Source organism: Martes martes, assembly GCF_963455335.1.
Source record: "Martes martes genome assembly, chromosome: 2".
NCBI lineage: Eukaryota > Metazoa > Chordata > Mammalia > Carnivora > Mustelidae > Martes > Martes martes.
The window spans coordinates 161,983,924-161,990,158 of NC_137889.1; the positions used below are offsets into that span (position 1 = coordinate 161,983,924).

At 37.9% G+C, this 6,235-nt stretch overlaps 1 pseudogene across 1 annotated transcript; it reads right to left on the reverse strand.

The window, feature by feature from the left end:
• Window positions 1–2,199: 2,199 nt before the first annotated feature.
• LOC308338351 (protein LSM14 homolog A-like) lies at window positions 2,200–5,247 on the reverse strand (annotated as a pseudogene). Its single transcript has 2 exons — window positions 5,161–5,247; window positions 2,200–2,848 (listed from the first exon to the last, which is right to left on the reverse strand). The product of its transcript is annotated as a protein LSM14 homolog A-like (transcript).
• Window positions 5,248–6,235: the final 988 nt, after the last annotated feature.

Here is a 6,235-nt window from a genome sequence, read left to right on the forward strand (position 1 = left end):
CTTGGAGCTTCCGGAAGGAACCAGACAAGCTGACACCTTGACCTTAACCCAGTGAGAATGACTTTGGATCCCTGGCCAGCAGAATTATAAGATTAAACATTTGTATTGTTTTAAGCCACTATTCTTGTGGTCATTTAGTACAGTAACAATAGAAAAATAATACAGAGCTAACGTCTGGAATTTTATTTTTTTTCCTGTTTGTTCCCTGTTCTTTCTTTCTTTCTCTGTTATATCCACATTCTTGTGTGTTATTTGAAAATTTGTTTTTAGAATTCTACTCTGATTTATCTGTGGATATTTTTAAAAAGGTTAATTGATGCCCAGTTTTTTTGTTTTTGAAAAACAGGGGAGCACTTATCTGAAAATATAGCTAAGTACATTCTTATCTATGATTACTTATATTCATGTACTGAAAACATTTATTTGGACCAATGCTGTGATATGCCATTTGTTGAAGTTCTTACAATGAGTGTGGGCAATTTATCCTTTTCAGATAATGGGAGAATGTATCAAATCTTCATTTATTTTCCAAACATTAAAAAAATAAATAAATATTTTTTGAAAAAATTCAAGTCTGGTAAGCCACGAAGACCCAACACCCATAGCTCTCCTCCTCAGACATCCACTTCTGCAAGGACACAATATGTTTGCTGACTTTAAAATGCTTATTCTTTAAAAACAAATAGTTTTTACATAGCTGTACGAAATTCTTAATGTTTCCTTGGCAATGGAATATAATGAAATTTTACAACTATATAAAAACTGTCTTTGCTCAAAGAACAGTATTTTACTGTGTGTACATAGTTGACTGACAAAATTCTCTACCATCCAGCATTCTAATTAATTGATGAAATAAGCTACCTCTACAGGGGTATTATAGGATTTCCAGAAAGAAAGAAAAAGGAAGAAAGAGAGGAAGGAAGGAAGGGAGGAAGGGAGGGAGTGAAAGAGAGAGGGAAAGAAAGAAAGAAAGAAAGAAAGAAAGAAAGAAAGAAAGAAAGAAAAGAAAAGAAAGAAGAGAGAGAGAAAGAGGAGAGGAGGGGAAGGAGTGAGGGAGGGAGAGAAGGAGGGAGGGAGCAAGGAAGGAAGGAAGGAAGAAGGAAGGAAAGAAGGAAGGAAGGAAGGAAGGGAGGGAAGGAGGAAGGGAGGGAGGGAGGAAGGGACACACACATGCACATGCAAACTTCTGTGGCTCAGAACACAGTATCATGGCCTATCTGTGGGCAACTTACAATAATTGCCAAATACAATTTAGTGATAAGAAAATCCTTAAAAAAAAAAAATCCTTTCAGTGATGAAAAAATACTTCTAAGTCCCACTGAAGTACTGCTGTAGTTTAACTATACATAAGAAATTACTTAACACTCGCTATTCCAAATATATTTAATGCTCATTTTTCAAGATGAGCCTAGCCAACCCCCTGAAAAGTAACTGCATTGTATCTTTGAAGTTAAGCAGAAAAACAAATACACACACAGTACTGGTGACAAATCTACAGTGGAGTTACTTCATTCTTCTCAAAGACTGAAACCAATTCTCAGGACCAGGAAGAGCTAGAAATTCACCTATTTTCAAAGATTTGTTTGTAGGCTACGCAGCAACTTTGTTGTCTTTTCTGTATCAAAATCTGAAAACTCCTTGCCCCCCCCCCCCAAGACTTCTTCTGAACACACAATGAAATCCCCAGAGATGGTGATGCTCCCACCTCTGCCACCACCATGCTCTTGGCCACCAAGGGAACCAAGACTTCCTCTGCCTTTGTACTCCCTACAGTTATGGTTTGGACAAAGTGTAATTCCAAATATTTTGGCATTTAATCTTCTTTCTTTAGCCCCAGTTGATCTCTGTTCCCTATTAAGGTCACAAGAAATATTATCAAAGAAGGATTTGTTTTTGTCATAATAGTAATTAGGTCCAAGTAGATCTCCTTCATCTGCATTTCCTTCACTGTTTTTGGTGAGGATCAACTTCTGAGTCCTTTATCTTCACCATTTATAGGGTTCTCCTACTCCTCAAGTTTATCTACTTTGAACGCAAGTTTATAAGGAAACTGTCAATTTCTTCCTTGTTAAAATGTGCATTCACACTTTCAAGGTGAAAATGTTTCTCAAATTTCATTAGACTGCCTTGAACACCACATCGGCCCTGCCACCTTGACAACCCAACACTCTCTCCTTGGAACCAAAAGAGCACCTGGAACTATTCATTTGTTACTGTCATTTTGGGGTTGTTCATTTTCTGGTCTTGAAGTTTTGTGTGCTTCAGCTCACCTGTGCTCTTGATTTTCTGTTGCTTTTTGCCTGATAGATAGTAAAGGCCTGATTGATATGGGGTCCTTCTCCCAACATGTGCTGGAGCAGGTAAGTGAAAAGAGAGGGTCTGTATTGCTTGTTTCATGGTTGGGCTTTTTCTCAAAGGTCCTAACTGAGGGCTTGAACAACCTTGAGACAGGTGTGTTTTTAGACACTGTGCATCGTGTATAAAGGCAGAACCAACTGCTACATTGGGATACACTACTACTATTTGATGTTTCTCGTCCAAAGAATGTCAAAGAGCTTCCAGCAACATCGATAGCACTGAACTGCTGCCCAACTAATGAACTTCAAATGAACTGACTGTGCTTTGACATCCTGCAGAGAAGTCCATAGGGACCCAATGCCTAGAATGAAGAAATAGATGAGCTTAGTGGAAACAATGAGAGCTAAGTCTGGATCGACGAACATTGTGGGTTTGGTGACTCATAAACAGTGAGGTCTTTAATATCACTCCCATGGAATACGATGTATTCAAAAACTTCATCTGGAGGTGGGATTGGATGAATTGTTAGTCTGTCTTTCAGACCAAAGACCTAAATTTGGTGAGGGCAACACTGGAGTTCTTGACAACGATTGTGCAGACGATGCCCTTGCAGCAGATCTCCACCTTCGAGATAAGGCTCATCTTACTGCCTATATAAGGAACATCCCCACTTGTGGTGCCACTGTCACTGTTAGCTGCTCACAGAGAGGCAGATCTCACACTGCTATTGAAGCTCTTCAAGCCTGCTAGCTCTGTTGGCACTGGCCCCAGGCTCCTCTATATGTAGACTTCTTCTTTTTTTTTTTCTTTTTTTTTTTTTTAATTTCTTTATTTATTTCAGAGAGGGACCTTGTGAGTGGTGGGGAGAAGGGCAGAGGGAGAGAAAGAATCCTTGAGCAGACTGCCCTCTGACTATGGAGCCTGATGTGAGGCTCCATCCCAGGATCCAGAGATCATGACCTGAGCAAAATTTAAGAGCTGCAGCTTAAGTGACTGAGCCACTCAAGCTCCCTTATCTGTAGATTTTTAATGTGTTTCTTTGTATAGCTTTTTTAGTGTTTTTTATAGGTATTGTACACATATTATATACATATATTTATATATATAATATAAAACACATAATATGTGTAATGAATAAATTATCAAAGTGTACTAATACTGTAATTTTGCCAGCTGGAATGAATATATAAATCTTACCTTCCTTTACTTGAATTTATCTTCCTCTGTTTATAATATAGTTGTAGTTGTGTTAAGTATTTCCTCTACATGCACTTTGAAACATATCAGTGTCATAATTTTTGCTTCAATGTTAAATGTAATTTATAGAACTTGAGAAAAAGAAAATCTATTGTATGTATCCCTACTTTTGCCTATCATGTTTTTTTTTTCTGCCTTATTGATATTTCTGATATTTCAAGTCCTCTCTCTCTTCCTTCCTTTCTCTCTTTCCTTCTTTTCTTTTCCAGTTAGAGAATTTTCTGTAGCTATTCTTTTAGAGGACTTCTGTTTGTAATACATTCATTTAGTTTGCCCTAATGTGTTAATTTCTTGATTTCCTCTTCATTCTTTTTTTTTTTTAAGCTTTTATTTATTTGACAGAGATCACAAGTAGGCAGAAAGGCAGGCAGAGAGAGGAGGAAGCAGGCTCCCCGCTGAGCAGAGAGCCCGATGCGGGGCTCGATCCCGGGACCCTGAGATCATGACCTGAGCCGAAGGCAGAGGCCTTAACCCACTGAGTCACCCAGGTGCCCCTTTCCTCTTCATTCTTAAAAGATATTTTTGCTTGGTATAGGATTCTGAGTTGACAATCTTTTCTAAGTTCTTCTTCTTTTTTTTTTTCCCCCCAGCTTTGGAAAAATTATGTGTCACTTCATCTTTGTTCTCCAAAAAGTTATGTTCTCCATAGTTTCTGACATCATTTAATATTTATTTATTTATTTACCAGCAGATAAGGATTTGCTTCTCTTACTACTTTCAAGGTGGTTTGTTTGTTTTAGTCTTGATTTTCAGAAGCTTTACTACTGTATCTTCTTTGATTTTATCTTTTTTAAATTTGCTTTTGTTGAATCTGTAAGTTTATATATTCTGCCAAACTTGGGAAGTTTTTGCCATTACTTCTCTGAGTATTTCTTAGAGGCACCCTTTTTTCACTCTGATGGTGCAAATGTTTCCACTTTCATGATAGCCCCAAAGATCCCTGAGACTCTGTTCATTCTGCTGTTGAACTTATTTATTTATTTATTTTCATTTCTATTCTTTCATTTTCCTGTTCTAAAATTTCTATTTGGTTCTTATATATAATTTCTATGTCTTCTTTTACTTTGCTTTTGTTTTCATTTGTTTCAAGTACTGGCCCATTGAAGCATTTTAATGATGACTGCTTTAAAAGCTCTGTCAGATAATTCTAGTATCTCTGTCATTTCTGTGTTGACATCTACTGATTCATTCAATTTTAGTTTTACCTGGTTCTTGGTATGATGAGTGAGTTTCATTGAAACCTGGTTACTTTGAGTTTTATGTTAACATAATATGGATCCTATTTAAATCATCTGTATTAGATAGTATACCCTGACACTGAGTTGGAAGAAGAAGAGGAGGTTCCACGTTATTATTTTCAGGAGGAGATAGCTACTTTCAGGAGGAGATATCTACTTTCCTTCATTCACACCTAATGAAGGGATGACCTTGCTGTTGCTGAGTCAATGTGGAGATTCTTACTCCCCAGTAGAGCTCTACTGATATCTTCCTAGAGTGGTAAGAATACTTCTCTACTATTCTCCCTGACATGGCCTCATCACTACATACAGCTTATGAAAGTCTTCATTCTCCTCTGAGAACTATAGTGGCTAAGGTAGAAGGTACCTCATTACCTCCAGCTAGGGATTGAAATCTAGGTTTGCCCACATGATCTTCACTAACACTGAGGTAGAAGTAGGGAGGAGGGTTCATTATAGCTTGAAGAGTATGGATGTCTAAGCTGACCCTTCAGCCTTTGCTATCTGACTTATATGGGGCCACAGTTTCTTTTCTGTGATGTCTGACTTCAGTAGAGCAGTTCCCACTTTAAAGTTTTCAGTCTTACTTGGTTGCATATTTCCTGGTCCTTTGTCTAGAGAGGGAAGGCTCTTGTGGGGCTTTAAGGTCTATGTCCATTGACAGTTCTGGGCAGCAAGTTTTTTTCAGCTCCATGTTGGGAACATATGAGGCAAAAAACAAACCCAGAGAATTCACAATCAAATTATTCCTTGGGTCTCAAAATCTTTAGCCATCTGTCTTTTTTCCCTCCTTCAGAGTCTTTTTATGTTTGCTTTAATATGAAATTGTTTGGAGTATACATTTTGTTATATTTATTATATGGCAATGTGTTCCTCTGGACACAGACATCACTTGTGTCCCATGTCACGTAATCTCAGCTCACATTTTACATCATCTCTTGCTTCAGCAAGCAGCTTCCTACAGTTGTAACTTACAGTGCTTTGACTCACTACTCCATGCATCTTTCTTTTTATTCCCTGGACTTCTGTCATAACCTGTCCAGCATTCAATCATGTTTGTCTTCGAAGTGTGAGACATTCCATGTAGCAATCCCTGAACATGGATGATAGAGATCAAAGGATAAATTCTCTCCTCTCCCAGGCCTCTGTGGATCATTCTAAGGCACATCTAGACAGATCCTCAAAAGATTCAGCAAGATGGAGTCTCAGAGGCCTCCTGTTTAACCAACTGGAGAATACACCACAGTATTGGCCTTTCCTAATTCCTGTTTTACTGTTCCTCATCTCTAAATTCTGTCTCTGGAACACCTACCAAATAAACCCTTGGCTCAGATTCTGATTACCAGCAGCAACCTAGTGTAAGACATATGTTTTACAGGAAAAAAAAATAATAGAGCAATATCATGTTTGACCTATGGAAAGCAGTTAAGAGCATAAATCAC